Consider the following 17,053-nt stretch of genomic DNA (forward strand, 5'->3'; position numbering starts at 1 on the left):
TAAGAAGCCCCCAGCTTCCTGAGGAGTGAAAACAAAGCAGCTCTCCCAGCCCGCCAGCCCATCCCCATCAACCTTCCCAGACTTCCTTGCCAGAGTTTCTGGAACCTGAGACTGTGGCCTTAGCAGGATAAATAAGCAACCGCGGGGCTCACAAGGGCCGGGGAAGCCAGGAGATGACACAGGCATGGCGGGACCCAGTCTCCGATGCTTCCTCAGACATTCCTTTCTAGAGCCTTCCTGGCTCTTGCACAGAGAAGAGTCTGCCGGAGCCACTCACACTATCTGGCCACTAAAGAAATGCCCGAGAGAGGAAACCAGACTTACGTTAATAATCACAACCTGCATTTGTTAGGGCCAAATTCTTTTTTTTTTCTTTTGAGACGGAGTTTCGTTCTTGTCGCCTTGGCTGGCGTGCAACGGTGTGATCTTGGCTTACTGCAACCTCTGCCTCCCAGGTTCAAGTGATTCTTTAGCCTCAGCCTCCTGAGTAGCTGGGATTACAGGTGTGCACCACCATGTCCAGCTAATTTTTGTGTATTTGTAATACAGACAGGATTTCGCCATGTTGGCCAGCCTGGTCTGGAACTCCTGACCTCAGGTGATCCACCAGCCTCAGCCTCCCAAAGTGCTGGGATTACAGGTGTGACCTACTGTGCCCGGTCCTGTTAGGGCCAAATTCTAACAGTACCTCACCAGCTGCTCCAGGGAACAAGGGCGGGCCCATGCGACTGCTCCAGGACAAGAGGCCTCCCTTGGGCGGGTTCCATGATTTGGCCCGGTGCATAGCAGTCCTGGATCCCAGATCCTCACCCTGCTCCACAGCCCCACAAGGCCAGGCTCTGCCGCAGGCACCACCAGCATGGTGCCCAGCACCACGTTCCTCTTCACTTATCCATGGCCACCAGCCACAGGGAACAGCCGCCATAGCCACCCTTTCACTCCCCTTACCTGCGGTGGCCTCCCACCAGGAAAATGCCTTCAAAGCATAGCCACAGCACGTCAGGCCCATGGACTGGACCCCTGCAAAGCCATATCACCCCTGACAGCTGTTCAGTAGTAACCCAGCCACCTCTCTGTGGGGGCCACTGACCTTCCCATAGACCCAAACACATCACTCACCTTTCTGGAGCCCCTACTTGGAATAATCTCCCCCTGGGACTCCAGCCCACCAGTCCCCTCCTTGGCACACAAAGATGTGGCCCTGCCCCTGGAACAGAACAGGCCGACGGTGGACACTCGGGGAGCACTCGGACCCTAATCCTGAATCCCCACCCCCCTCCTCCCCGCTGCCAGAATGCTGGACACTGCGGTCCATATTTAGTGCTCTGGTCTCTCCTACACTCACTTGGAGCCTGGCTTCTGCCCTTTATCCCATAACCTCCTAACAGTCACTTTCTTTTAGCCTTTCTGCAACATAAACTCCCCCACTTCTTTCTCTCATGTGACCTCCCCCAGGACGCAAGGCCCGCGCGCCTGCTCCGGCCCTCCACTCCACGCACCCTCCGCAACCCATGCTTCTGTCCTTCCTCTTCATTCCTGGCCTGGTCCTCTCTCCCAAAGGCCCTGAAACCTGCCAGCACAGCGCTCACCATCCCCAGGCTCACACAGCCTCCCTTTCTGTCACCCCCTCCCCAGAATCAGCTCATATTCCTTGTCCTCTCCATCCGTCCCCATTCCTCCCCACTGCTCCTCAAGACAACAGCTCCAGGTACCTGACTCCCACTGGACCGGACCATCACACATACTTCTGCCAAACTCACCTTCCCAAGGCAAAGCTCCAAAGGCATCCCCTCTCCTGCTTAACAACCTTCAGTGGCTCCCTATCATCCTCAAAGAAAGCACAACACCCTCAGCCTGGCTTCGGAGACCCACATAGGATGACCCCAACTCTCCTATCCCTCACCTTCCCTGTTGCCCACATTTTATACCAACTCTCCAACCAGAGCCTGCTACTTTCTGAGCATACAGTTGGCCCTCCACAGCCTCAGGTTCCACATCTGCAGATTCAAGCAACCTCAGAATGAAACTATTTGGAAAAAAATAACCAACAATAAAAATAATACAAATGTAATAACAATACAGTGTAACAACTATTTACAAAGCATTTATATTGTATTAGATACAGCCATACCTTGCTTAAAAGGGGATATGTTGAGAAATGCATCATTAGGCAATGTCATCTTCATGCAAACATCATAGAGTGTACCTACACAAACCTACACGACAGAGCCTACTACACACCTAGGCTACATGGTACAGCCTATCGCTCCTAGGCTACAAACCTGCGCAGCATGTTACTGTACTGAATACCGTAAGCAATTGTGACACAGTGGTATTTGTTTCTAAACATACCAAATGTAGAAAAGGTACAGTAAAAACATAGTATAATCTTATGGGACCACCAGCATTAACCAAAATGTTACTATGTGGTGCATGACTGTATTATAAGTAATCTCAAGATGATTTAAAGTATACAGGAAGATGTGTATAGGTTATATGCAAAAGCTAGCTATGCCATTTTACATAAGGACTTGAGCATCCAAGGATTCTGGGATCCCCAAGGGCAGGGGTCCCCAACCCCTGGGCCATGAACTGCTATCAGTCCGTGGCCTGTTAGGCTGCAGAGCGGGAGGTGAGTGGTAGGCGGAGTGAAGCTTCATCTGTATTTACAGCTGCTCCTCATTGCTCCATTACTGCCTAAGCTCTACCTCCTATCAGGCCGGCAGTGGTATTAGACTCTCGTAGGAGCAGAAGCCCTATTGTGGCTTATGTACACAAGGGATCTAGGCTGTGCGGGCTCCTTATGAGAATCTAATACCTGATGATCTGAGCTGTTAACAGTCCCACCCTGAAACCAATCCCTAACCCCCGGTCTGTGGAAAAATTGTCTTCCATGAAACTGGTCGCTGGTGTCAAAGAGGAGGCTGGGGACTGCTGCCCAAGGGAGTCCTGGAACCAATTTCCTGCGGATATCGAGCAACGACTGTACTGAATGCTTCCAGCCCCCGAGTTCTTGCTCACATTCCCTGCCTGGAACACCCTCCCCTCCACAACCTCCTCCCCTAAGAAACAGGACAGATGTGAGGTTTCCCTTCCCGCACAGCCCCTGGCACTGATCCATCCACAGAGTCTCGCCACCTGCCTTATGTTACCGTTATTTTAGGTGCCTGCTTGTCCCGGCTCCCACCCTGGCCTGCTGGCTCCTGGCACCTATTTAAGGACTGTGTCCGAGCCATCTTCTTATCTGCCTGCACATCCAGAGGGACGCTGGCACTGAAAAAACCCCTCCTGAAGATCAGTGTTTTCCCATCCACTCTGCCACTTATGAAACACTGGAGGCTTAACACTACTGAACTGCACACTGAGAAGGGGTTGAGATGGTACATTTTATAGTATGTGCATTTTACTACAATTCAAAAAAACACATTAAAGATGAGGGAGAGAGAAGGGATCACGGTGACTGCAGAAAGTGGCTAACTGGCACTGTCCTGTCTTTCCATTTTTGTGGAGATTTGAAGATGGCAATGATTTTTTTATTTCTCTTTAAAATTTGTACCTGTTATGAAAAAAGCAGTGGTATTTATTTATTTATTTGTTTTTAATTTTGAGAGTTTCACTCTTGTTGCCCAGGCCAGAGTGCAATGGCACGATCTTGGTTCACTGCAACCTCCGCCTCCCGGGTTCAAGCTATTCTCCTACCTCAGCCTCCCGAGTAGCTGGGATTACAGGCGCCTGCCACAATGCCCAGCTAATTTTTTGTATTTTTAGTAGAGATGGAGTGTCACCATGTTGGCCAGGCTGGTCTTGAACTCCTGACCTTAGGTGATCCACCCACCCCGGCCTCCCAAAGTGCTGGGATTACAGGCACGAGCCACCACGCCCAGCCGGTTTTTATTTTTTGAGACAGTCTCGCTCTGTCACCCAGGCTGGAGTGCAGTGGCAAGATCTCGGCTCACTGCAACCTCTGCCTCTCGGGTTCAAACAATTCTCCTGCCACAGCCTCCTTGAGTAGCTGGGATTACAGGCGTGCACCAACATGCCCAGATGATTTTTTTTTTTTTTTTTTTTTTTGAGACGGAGTTTCGCTCTTGTAGCCCAGGCTCAAGTGCAATGGTGCGATCTTGGATGATTGCAACCTCTGCCTCCTGAGTTCAAGCGATTTTCCCGCCTCAGCCTCCCAAGTAGCTGGGATTACAGGCATGCGCCACAACGCCCAGCTAATTTTGTATTTTTAGTAGAGATGGGGCTTCTCCATGTTGGTCAGGCTGGTCTCAAACTCCCGACCTCAGGTGATCTGCCTGCCTTGGCCTCCCATAGTGCTAGGATTACAGGCGTGAGCCACCACTCTTAGCCTGCTCGGCTCATTTTTGTATTTTTGGTAGAGATGACATTTCACCATGTTGGCCAGGCTGGTCTTGAACTCCTGACCTCAGATGATCTGCCTGCCTCGGCCTCCCAAAGTGTTGGGATTACAGGCATGAGCCACCACTCCCGGCCAAAAAAAAGCAATGGCTTTTATGTGTATTTATTTATTTGCTTTTTAGAGATAGGGTCTTGCTTGCTCTGTCGCCCAGGCTGGATGAAGTGCAGTGGTGCAATCATAGTTTGCTCCAGCCCTGAATTCCTGGGCTCAAGCCATCCTATCGCCTCAGCCCCCAGAATAGCTGAGATTACCGGCACATGCCACCATGCCCAGCTCATTTTTAAATTTTTTGTAGAGATGGGGTCTTGCTATGTTGCCCAGGCTGGTCTCAAATTCCTGGCCATAAGAGATCCACCCAGCCGGGCACAGGGGCTCACGCCTGTAATCCCAGCACTTTGGGAGACCAAGGCGGGTGGATCACGAGGTCAGGAGATCGAGACCATCCTGGCTAACACGGTAAAACTCCGTCTCAACTAAAAATACAAAAACAATTAGCTGGGCGTTGTGGCAGGCGCCTGCAGTTCCAGCTACTCAGGAGGCTGAAGCAGGAGAATGGCGTGAACCTGGGAAGCGGATGCTCCACTGCACTCCAGCCTGGGTGATAGAGCGAGACCCCATCTCAAAGAAAAAAAAAAAGAAAAAGAAAAAAAAAAAAGAGACCCACCCACCTCAGTCTCCCAAGGTGCTGGAATTACAAGCATGAGCCACCACGCCCAGCCTGGCAACAGTTTTCACATCAAGAACATCTGAAAAGTAGGTTTCAGGTAACAATCCATGTCTCCAAAACCAAATGTGGACAATTTTTATCCATGTTCCTAAGGGAGAAAGTGGAAAGCTTTTGGAAGTCGAAATTCATAAATGAGTTCCATTTATCACTCTAAGATTTGGGCAAAAATAAACAGTGCTTCTGCACACCCCCACAGAGGGAACAGGCTATGCTGAGCTTCCACTTAACTAGGGTGATTCACAAAATCAGAGCAGGGCTTCCAACCAGTCAGACGGCGGCTCTGAGCCCAGCACAACCACCTCCGTGCCTCAGGGACAGAGAACTGGACGTGGGCATTGCCAGCCCACCCTTGGCACCCCTGGGCTCACGCCAATGCATCACTTCACAATACTGGGAAGGACTGTGGGACAAAGATGATCCTATCTACCCAGATAAGGTAGAAGTCAAATGAGCCCTGGGGGTGACCTGAGCCCTCCACCTAAAACCTCCCAACACTCAGCTAAGAGGGTTCCTGTCGCTCCTCCACAGGGACCCCTGTGAGAGAAGACATTCTGCAAAATGCAGCAGGCTACACAAAGTACCATCTGCCCAGCTCCCTCAAGCACAGGGCAACTCAGCCTCTCCCCAAAAGGGGAATTTGCAGAAGGATACAAACATGCAGTCCATTGCATAACCTTTAAAACGTAAGAACTCCACTCAGCCTGGGAGGATTATGGGAGGAGAATGAGGGCCCTGGCACACCCCTGGGTCCCCCCGGAGCTCATACTGGTGATATAATGGCTGAACCAAGTGAGTGAAATGTCCATACTAAGTTATGCATTTCTCCTTAAGATTTTTTGCTAAGTGGTGTTCAATCAACTGACATTAGATGCATGAACAGGAGACTCTATGAGACCAGACAGGAGGCCAGATGGTCTGCGCCCGCTACTCCCACGAAGCCTCCAAGGGGAAGGGTCACCCTCTCCAGCTGACAGAAGCCAAGGGACAATTAAGTCCCTGTGCGAGGCCACACAGTGGCAAGTGCTAGGCCTCTGGGCAAGTCCAGATCTTTTCCCTTCAAAGTCTGCACTAAGTCAACATATGTTGCCTGTAGGTTGCTTCGAATGCTCATCAATACCTCGTCATGTGCAGAAAATCTCTCCCTACTCTACAGGCATACAAACTGACCCCAGCAGCACTTTAAACACGGAAGCATGTCAGGCCTTTAAAGTGAAGTGAATCTTCTTCAAAAGCTCTTCTTGAGCCAACAGTGGCACTTCAGTCGAGGATCTCCGTGGGCTGCTCAATTCCTGGCTCCGCCTGGCTCTCTCTCTTTGTGGCTGCTGCACAAGGCTCCCCTCTCTTCTTCTGGGATCCCCTTGGCTGTGTCCTGGCCTTGCCTGGAGATGGTTCCTTCCCAGTGCTCCCTGGTCACTCACCTGGCTCTCTGGGCCCTGCACCTGGCCCTGTGCACACACAGCCGGCTACCTCTGTGTATCTCCGCTACATCTTCCCAGCCAGACCTCGTCCCTCTGCCCCTCCCAGAACCTGCACAACAGACCACTGTCAGCAGCAGGTCAGCATTCACAGCCCTTGACTGTTGGTGGGAAAAGCAGATGGATGGGCAGCGCCCTTCCAACAGTTCTTTCTTCTTGGACCCCTTGCCACACAACTTGCTGGAGAAGCCTTACCAAAGTGTCCCAGAAGGAGCTATCAAGAGTCAGGAAATTCCTGTCTTGGAGATTTGCAAAATAAGAGAGGGGAAATATGTTCCTAGACGGCTGACACCTTCAAGACCCAGACTAAAGGCTGGGGCCAGATGATTTCTATCATGGCACTTAGGTTAATGAGGCTGTCTTCCCACCAGACCAAAGCTGACCTGCTGGAAGGCCTGCCTGACTGTACTGAGCACCATCTGTGCCCAACACAACAGGTGCCCAAAACCGGTTTGCTGAGCAAATGATCCAGGTCTCCTCCACCTCCGAGGAGTCATTCCGTGTCTGCTCTCATGTGATTAACACAACCACTCAGTCTGAGGAGAGAGGCAGCGCCAGCTCCTCCACCAACCACTTGACCTTGGGCAGGTTACTCCAGGCCAGAGTGTCTCACACCCCCTCAGACTCAATCAGTGGAGGGAGTATAATTATAATAATCCTGCTCCAGCCACTTTACAAGAAACTTTCGAGGGCCCATGAAGCAGCCTCCATGAAAGTCATATTTACTACTTCAGTGGGGTGTCCGGTCTTCTTACCTCAGCCCCAGGAAGGTGGGTCTATGAATGTGCTGATTGCTCTGCCCATGGGCACCAGCCACCATCCACATCTACAGTCATTTTGCAAAGTTGTGGCAGTGAGAGCTAGAACCCAAGACAGCTAATTAGCAGGCCCCAGTCTGAGGATTCGGGAAGTTCTCTAAGGGTGAGCCAGGGAGTATCAATCATCAGCAAAGAAGGAAACAGAACCAGCAGGATAATCTCCAAAGCCAACGTTTCATCGCCGGGCCACCTGTATCACCAGGCCCCCAAAAACCCACCACCACTTATTAGACGTGATTAAGCGGGGTTGGGCCAGAACAAGGGAAGGTCTGAGCAAATAAAAATCTCAGAGATAGTGTGTATCATTCCATCTTCAATGTGTAAACACCCACAGGGCCCGAGACACAAACCTCCATGGGCTCAGGTGCATCTCACATCAAACACTGTTAAAGGGCCAGAGTGTGGCCCATCCTGCAGGACACTACAGCAGGGCATACTCTGTGCTTAAGGATCCCATCACCCTAAAAAGGAAGCCAGATAGACAAAGGATTAACAGGAAACAGCTGCAAATATACTGTTAAAGAAAGATACGCAGGGGAAAATGCTTTGACATTAGAAAAGTTTTGTTTGTTTGTTGTTGTTGTTTTAAAGACAAGGCCCTTGGAGATAAGCCTTTCCATAAATCAATGAATAAGGAAGAAAGGATTTCCATGAAGATAGTGCCAGGCACAAAGTAGATGCTCAATAAATACCTTTGAGCGATTTGATAGGGAGAGGTGGTTGCCTTCATTTTTAATAAGGGAGACATAAACCAAGATAAACAGAAAAGAGATGGAAAAAGTTGTGTTAATAATAAATTCAGGCTGTGTGCAGTAACTCACATCTATAATTATTTCCAGCACTTTGGGAGGCCGAGGCGGGAAGGATCATTTGAGGCCAGGAGTTTGAGACCAGCCTGGGCAACAAACCAAGGCCCTGTCTCAACAAAAATTAAAAATTAGCCAGGCATGGTGGCACGCGCCTGTAGTACCAGGTGTTCAAGAGGCTGAGCAGAGAGGATTGCTTGAGCCTGAGAGTTTGAGGCTACAGTGAGCTATGATTATGCCACTATACTCCAGCCTGGGCAACAGAGCAAGACCCTTTATCTATTTAAAAAAATAGTAATAAATTTTAAATTTAAAGAAAAAATTAAAGAAGCCAAGGAAAGAACCTTAGCAATGATCTGTTCCCATCCCTACTTTTTGGATGTGGAGAGAGATGGCAGCACATGAAGCTTTAGCACGCAGCCCTCCTGATGCCTGGCTCAGTGTCCTCTAGGCCCCTCTAGGCTGCCTAAAACCACATGACGCTTGACTCACATTCCTCCTAGCACGTCTGAGGGAGCCGGCACAAGCACCATCTCCCTCTGCCTGGCAGCCCTTTCCTCTGCTGTCCAGTAACGGACTCACCAAGTGTTTCGAGCTAAACCATGCCTCACTTCCCATATTTTGACGTTCTAACTCCCAGTACCTCAGAATGTGACTGTATTTGGAAAGAAGGCCTTTCAAGAACTGATTAAGTTAAAGCGGGGGTCTTTACTGCCCACCTTAATCCTCCAGTCTTACTGGTGTCCTTTTAAGAAGGGAAATTTGGGCCGGGTGCAGTGGCTCATGCCTGTAATCCCAGCACTTTTGGAGGCTGAGGAGGGCGGATCACCTGAGGTCAGAAGTTCGAGACCAGGCTGGCTAACACGGTGAAACCCCGTCTCTACTAAAAATACAAAAATTACCCAGGTGTGTTGGCAGGCACCTGTAATCCCAGTTACTCGGGAGGCTGAGACGGGAGAATTGCCTGAACCTGGGAGGTGGAGGTTGCAGTGAGCTGAGACTGTGCCATTGAACTCCAGCCTGGGTGACAAGAGTGAAACTCCATCTCAAAAAAAAAAAAAAAAAAAAAAAAAAAAAGAAGGGAAATTTGGACACAGAGAGATGCCAGGGGAGTTCATGCACAGAGAAAAGACCATGTACAGAGGCAGCAAGACCATGGCACCTGCAAGCCAAAGAGAGCCCTCCAGGGAACCAACCCTGCTAGCACCTTGATCTTGGACTTTTGGCATCCAGAAGCGTGAGAAAATATATTTCTGTTATTTAAGCCACCCAGTCTTGGTATCTTGTTATGGGACAGCCTTGGCAAACTAATACTCTGGGCCACTTCAAAGCTAAGGGCGTGAAGGCCCAGGGAAGATCGCCATTGCTAACGGGTGTTTTCCGGAAGAGAACACCCTTGTGAAGGATCAGAGCTGGGAGTTAACTCAGTCTTAAGACTGAGAGGGCTAGGCCAGGCGCAGTGGCTCATGCCTATAATCCCAGCACTCTGGGAGGCCAAGGCGGGCGGATCACGGGATCAAACGATCGAGACCAGCCTGGCCAACACGGTGAAACCCCGTCTCTACTAAAAACACAAAAAATTAGCCGGGTATGGTGGCAGGCACCTGTAATCCCAGCTACTTGGGTGGCTGAGGCAGGAGAATCACTTGAACCCGGGAGGGAGAGGTTGCAGTGAGCCGAGATCATGCCATTGCACTCCAGCCTGGGCAAAATAAGAGCAAAACTCCGTCTCAAGAAAAGAAAGAAAAAAAGAAAAGACTGAGAGTGCCACCCTGGGGAACTTCAAAGCCCTGCTTGAGTGAAATCAGCCAGACACAGGACAAATATTATAAGACTCCACTTACATGAGGCATCTAGGAGAGACAAAATCATGGAGACAGAGTAGAACGGTGGCTTCCGGGAGCTGGGGATGAGGGGGAATGGGGAGTTAAAGTCTGATGGATATAAAGTTTGAGTTTGGGAAGATGAAAAAGTTCTAGAAATTGACAAGTGGTGATGGTTGCAAAACAATGTGATGTACTTAATGTCACTGAACTGTACACTTAAAAATGGAGAAAACGGTGCATTTTATAATATAAATTTTAGCCGGGCGCAGTGGCTCAGGCCTGTAATCCCAACATTTTGGGAGGCTGAGGGGGGGCGGATCACCTGAGGTCAGGAGTTCAAGACCAGCCTGGCCAACATGGTGAAACTCTGTCTCTACTAAAAATACAAAAATTAGCCAGGCTAATTAGCTGTAATCCCAGCTACTTGGGAGGCTGTGGCAGAAGAATTGCTTGAACCCGGGAGGCCGGGGTTGTAGTGAGCCTAGATCGTGCCACTGCACTCCAGCCTGGGTGACAGAGCAAGACCCCGTCTTGAAAAAATAAAAAATATAAATTTTACAATAATAAAAATAACAAACTTCTCACATGTCACATGGATATTGTATTTTAATTAAAATAACTACACTTTTCAAAGGGGGAAAAAAAAAACCTACTTGAGCCACAACAGTTGTATTCCAGCCAGGGTCAAGATATTCCCTGGGGTTCATAGTTAATTTAATCCACCACCACCCCAAGTCTTGACCCAAAAAGCAGCAGCCTCAGCCAAAACTCAGACCTACTCTTTGGTAACCTGAGAAAGCTTCCAAGATGCCCATTCATTCACTCTAAACAGGGGACCCTCTCAAACCACAGGGGTGAGCTGCAGCCTGGGCCTCATGCACTGCTGTGTCCTCTTCCAAGTGTGCTCAAGCACATAGCTCACCTGGGCTCTTTGTCCTGGTGAGGTTAGCAGTCACAAACACAAGCCCTCCCAGCCACAGGACTTCTAGCCAAGGAAGAAAGGCTATAAAGCTAGAAGCAACAAACTAAGCAAAAGGGAGTCAGGGATAAGGCACGCTCCCCTGAACCCAGTCAAATCAACAGCACTCCCAGCTCCTTCTTCAGTGAAATGTTTCAGAATGCTCCATTCTGTTCCCAAAACAAGTCAGCCTTCCTGAACCAGAGAACGCTTGTAAAATTTGATCTAGACTCTGCTTCTGTGCTGTTGATGCCTTTAGCGGCCTCAGACTCCACCCAGATCTGCCCACTCTGTCTCCATCCATGGAAAGGAGCCTGTACTCAACTGAGAGGTGGCCACGAGGTTCTGGCCTTAAGAGATGATGATGGAGCCAACTCCAGGCCCGGGTGACCTTTCTCTGCCCCACAGTTACTCACTCAAACTGGCTGCCAGTACAGCCCATCACCCAAGGGAAAAACAATGCAGTGGTCGCTCTGGCGCCAACACATCACTGGAATCCAAAAGGCAAATTAAGCTGCTTAATAAAAATGTGAAAACACAGGGCAGCCACTCACATGAAGTCCATGAAGAAATACAAGATCTGTCCCGTCTCACAACTGACACCTGGAAGAAGGTTGACAGGCACATTGGGCTGGGTGTTTGGATCAAGAATTCCTCAGACCTCCCAGCATAAACAAATAATAAATGTGTTTGAGGTGATGAATATGCTAATCACTTTGATCTGATCATTATGCATTGCAGATATGTATCAAAACATCACACCCTCTAAATAGGTACAATTATTATGTATCAATGGGGCAAAAAAAGAAAAAGCAGGAGGCTGGGTGTGGTGGCTCACGCCTGTAATTCCAGCACTTTGGGAAGCTGAGGTGGGTAGATTGCTTAAGCCCAAGAGTTCGAGGCCAGCCTGGGCAACACAGGGAGATCCAATCTCTACAAAAAAAAAAAAAAAGAGAGAGAGAGAAAGAGAAGGAGAAATGTCTGGTGTCCCAACTGATATCGACCCAGCTGCAAGACAAATAAGACAGACCCTCCTCCCCAATGCCAATCAGCTTGCAATCACAGAATGTGTGGGTGAGGCTAACTAGACCATCCTATTTCAGCCCAGTCGGCCCACATCAGGAAAACTGCCTAGCCAACCAGAGAACTATGAAAAAAAAAAAAAAAAAAAAAAGGTATTTTAAGCCAATTAAAAAAAAAAAAGATCCTCTGAAAGTAAACTACAGGGATGAAATGAGAAAAAGACCGAGTAATTGATAAGTCACTTCCCAATGATCGGTAAAAGCCCCCAGTCCTGACCCCATAGGCTATGAAAAGGAGGAAGGGCTCTTCCAGTATGTGCTATGTGTAAAGCTCAGAACCAGACTCCCTGGGTCACCCAGAAATGAACCAGTTATTCCTGCCTTCAAAAAGCACACAGTTGGCCCAGAGCAGTGGCTCATGCCTATAATCCCAGCACTCTGGGAGGCCAAGACGGGTGGATCACTTGAGGTCAGGAGTTACAGACCAGCCTGGCCAACATGGCGAAACCCCGTCTCCACTGAAAATACAAAAATTAGCTGGGCATGGTGGTGCACACCTGTAATCCCAGCTACTCGGGAGGCTGAAGCAGGAGAATCTTGAACTCCTGAAGCAGGAGAATCTTCAAGCTTGAAGCTTGAACCGGGGAGGCAGAGGCTGCAGTGAGTAGAGATCACGCCACTGCACTCCAGCCTAGGTGACAGAGTTAAACTCCATTAAAAAAAAATCCACACAATTTCTGCCATCACATGGATGAACATTGGTAACATTACACTCAGTGAAATAAGCCAATCACAAAAAGACGAATGTCGCAGAACTGGACTTACGTGAGGTATCTATAGTAGCTGAATACACAGACGCATAATGGAGAATAGCGGTGCCAGGGGCTGGGGGCAGGGAATGGGGAGTTTTTATTTATTGGGTACAGAGTTTCAGTTGGGAAGATGAAAAAGTTCAAGATGGATAGAAGTGATGGTCGTACAACAATGTGAACGTAGTCAACACCACAGAACTGTATGGATAAAAATGGTTAAAATGTTCCACTGCTTCACTTGACTGGCCTTACCCAAAAACACAATTTAAAAGGGTTAAGACAGTAACTTTTGTTATGTGCATTTTACCAAACTTTTTAAAAGTTACAAAAATGGTAAATTTTAATTAAGTTAAGCATATTTTACCATTTAAAGAAAAGCACATAGTCTAGAATCACAGGGCAGACGTGGGTGACCCCAGGCCTTTGCTGCCATTTTTCCTTAGGGCAAACGGCTACTCTCTGCCCTCCAACTTCTGCTGACTGATCAAGTCCTCTTCAGTCCTGCCATTTCCGGAAGCTTCTCTGATCTCACTTCCCGTGAGCACATACATGTGTGCCTCTCCCTCTCTTCCGGTAACTTGGGTAACTTGTAAGTTCCCAGATGGCAAGAACCACACTCTCCGCCTTGCGCAGTGGCTCACGCCTGGAATCCCAGCACTTTCGGAGGCTGAGGCAGGCGGATCACGAGGTCAGAAGATCGAGGCCATACTGGCTAACACGGTGAAACCCCGTCTCTACTAAAAATACAAAAAAATTAGCTGGGTGTGCTGGTGGGCGCCTGTGGTTCCAGCTACTCAGGAGGCTGAGGCAGAAGAATGGTGTGAAGCCGAGAGGCGGAGCTTGCAGTGAGCCGAGATCGCGCTGCTGCACTCCAGCCTGGGCGACAAAGCGAAGCTCCGCCTCAAAAAAAAAAAAACAACAAAACAAAACAAAGAGAACCACACTCTACTTCTCTGGGTTCCGCATAGTTTTCTGTTTGTTTGTTTTTTCTTTTTTGAGACTGTGTCTCGCTCTGTCGCCCAGGCTGGAGTGCAGCGGCGCGATCTCGGCTCATTGCAAGCGCTGCCTCCCCTAGTTCACGCCATTCTCCTGCCTCAGCCTCCCGAGTAGCTGGGACTACAGGCGCCCGCCACCACGCCCGGCTAATTTTTTGTATTTTTAGTAGAGACGGGGTTTCACCGTGTTAGCCAGGATGGTCTCGATCTGTTGACCTTGTGATCCACCCGCCTCGGCCTCCCAAAGTGCTGGGATTACAGGCTTGAGCCACCGCGCCCGGCCGGGTTCCGAATAGTTTTACAGCAGGGCCCACAGCCGTCTATCGTTACCCCCACAGGCGGGCCCAGGGTGCAAAGACTGGAAGGACCCCCTGAACCTCCCCAGTTGTGCTTTGCAGGTAGCAGTGTGGGGTAGTGGGAAGAACGCCACAGGGCCACCACGTTCCAAACGGAACAGCTCTGCACTCACACAGAGACCCAGAATCCCAGCCCTGCCACTTCCCAGTTGTGTCTTTACCTGTAAATGGGCAGCCCCACCCCAGGGCGACAGATGAGCCCATGAGGGGCCCTATGGGAAGCACTTTGTCACCGTGCCCAGGAATGGCTTCGGCCCCCTCCCTTGAGGGGCCTCAGCTTGGAAATGGGACGGTCCATTCATCCAAACAGACTGATTCTGAGGTTATTAGATGGGGGCCACCACATCTGCCACCGCGGAGCATTAGGGAGACTTCCTCCCCCTACCCACCCCCATGAGTGATTTTCCTCATTGTTCCTTTTCAGACCAGCAGGCTCCACAGCCCTCTAAAGAACATCAGTAAACAGTCAGGCAGAGACAGATGGCTGAGCCAGTGAGGATTCCTCTTTCCACGCCTGCCACACATGGACCCACGTCAGAGGAAACTGCTGGGCAGAGTGTCAAGGTGCCCAGGGCTAAAACAAGCAGGAGTTTTAAAACATAACAGGATCCAAACTCATAGACTGTACAACACCAAGAGTGATGTAAACTCTGAACTTTGGGTAATAATGAGGCACCAATGCAGGTAGGCTCATGGACTGTAACAAACATGCCCCTCTGGTGGGAGATGTTAACTGGGGAGGCTGTGAGGGTGTGGGGGTAGGGAGTATGTGGGAAATTGCTATATTTCCCGATCAATTTTGCTGTGAACCTAATAGTGCTCTAAAAAAATTAAGTCTTAAAAAAGAAAAACTGTCTGAGGGAAAATAATCTCTTTTAAAAATGTTTAAGTGACCTTAGTTACTAAAAACGTCTAAGAGGCTTGGTGAGGTGTCTCATCCCTGTAACCCCAGCTACTCAGGAGGCTGAAGCTGGAGGAATGCTTGAGCCCAGGAGTTTGATACCAGCCTGGGCAACTCAGCAAGACCCTGTATTTACAAAAAAAAAAAATTAAAAATTAGCCCAGTATAGTGGTTTGAGCCTGCAGTCCCAGCTACTGAAAAGGCTGAGGTGGAAGGATCACCTGAGCCCAAAAGTTTTGAGGTTGTAGTGAGCTATGATCATAATACTGCATTCCAGCCTGGATGACAGAGCCAGACCCTGTCTCTTAAAAACAAAAAACAAACAAAACATTTAAGGGGAAAAAATAAAGCCTAATGGGAAAGAGACTGTGGGACCTTAAGGACATTCAGAGAAGAATCCAGAAAGTCCTAAAAGTGGGTCCAAGTGGTAAAATTAACTCCTCAGCCATTTCCTGAGGACCTGCCCTGTGTGACTCAAGGCACTGGGCTTTCCATCCCTCTATAATAATTCCTATTTTCATTTACTGACTTGCATTCGGCGTCTAGATGTGGTGGGCAACATGGCCAATTCTACAGGAGCTGTAGGAAAGGCTGGGCCCAAGGTTCTGGAAACCCAGAATTCTCCACCAGCAAAGACTATCAATTTCAATTTGCACATCTCCCTAAAAACCTCTCATTTTCTTCTTTATTAGTAACTCTCCTGCACTATGGCACTGAGGGCCAGTTCAAGCTGGCTCGCCTGACCAACAGCTGGCCAGACAAGGCTGGTGCCCAGTAACCACAAGGCAATCCTCCAGACCCCGAACGAGCTGATGTGCCTGCAAAGCAGGCTTCTGAATAGTACAGCCTTCCACCCCCGCCCCCACATAGGGACTTAGGGAATGCAGCCGGGCCAGACGGCAGGTCGGAGCCGTGCACCACAGGAAACCCCAGCTGCAAATGGAAGATCAGCAACTGGAAGTACCTAACACAAACAGGACAGAGTGCCCACCACAAAAAGGCAGCAGCTCTAAGAGCCAAAAATAGCCTCACTTGTTTCAAGAGGATTCTGACAAACCAAGCACATTCAACTCCTCCATCAGCAGAAAAAGAAAAATCAATGAAGCAGAAAACCAGATCAGCTTAACAGGGACCAGGACTCCAAAAGATTCCCGACAGCCTCACACACACCCCAGCCCACCCTTTCCTTACCCCAGTGGCAAACTGTGCCTGGATCTCAAAACATAGGCCCATCACCCAAAACGTCTGATGGTATTTGCATCTAGCACAGAAGTTAGGTGTACAATCCCATAGTTTTAATCTTAGTGCTAGAGTCTGACCACAGATTGGGAGCCCCAAATAAGCACCTGTGGGTGCTTATCCTTGGCAAGATGAGGCAGCAGGAGCACACTGGAGGGTCAGCAAATGGGGCTGGGTTACCACCATGGAGGAGCCTGGTGGTGAATAATCATGGGTGAAGCCTCCCATGAAAGCCAGGCAGATCAGAACGGGTGTGGCTCTGCTTCAGCCCCAGATAAAATCTCCATGCAGTTGATTTTCGGTGGCCCACTGAGTCACAACTGCCTGTCGCCTCACTTCCTTCTAATTCCTATTCTCACCTGCTGTAACTTGCGTTCAGGGCTGCTGGTTAGCAAGCAAACCTGACACTTCTATGGCCTGGGAGCAGCTAGCATATCTCAGGTTTCAGACACGTGTCATATAACTCCTCCAGAACAGGATCAGTGGGGTGGCGGGGAATGCCCAAGACATAAATCAGTCCCTGCTAACAGCATCCGATCTGGGCGCTAGAGATGACTCCGGCTTTTATGCCATCCTCACTGCCCGGCGTGCAGAGAGCACAGGACAAGGTTACTGCCTGAAGCATCTTCCTCCAACTCACAAGCTATACTTCACAAACACACTGCTCTAGAACCAAAGGAACAAACCACCTCCCA

General features: G+C 49.4%; 1 protein-coding gene across 1 annotated transcript in view; it reads right to left on the bottom strand.

The window, feature by feature from the left end:
- BCR (BCR activator of RhoGEF and GTPase) overlaps positions 1–17,053 on the bottom strand; it is a 134,758-nt gene that overhangs the window by 115,727 nt on the left and 1,978 nt on the right. The gene's annotated exons all lie outside the window — the stretch shown is intronic.

The sequence above is a fragment of the Pongo pygmaeus genome, chromosome 23 (genome assembly GCF_028885625.2).
Source record: "Pongo pygmaeus isolate AG05252 chromosome 23, NHGRI_mPonPyg2-v2.0_pri, whole genome shotgun sequence".
Lineage (NCBI taxonomy): Eukaryota > Metazoa > Chordata > Mammalia > Primates > Hominidae > Pongo > Pongo pygmaeus.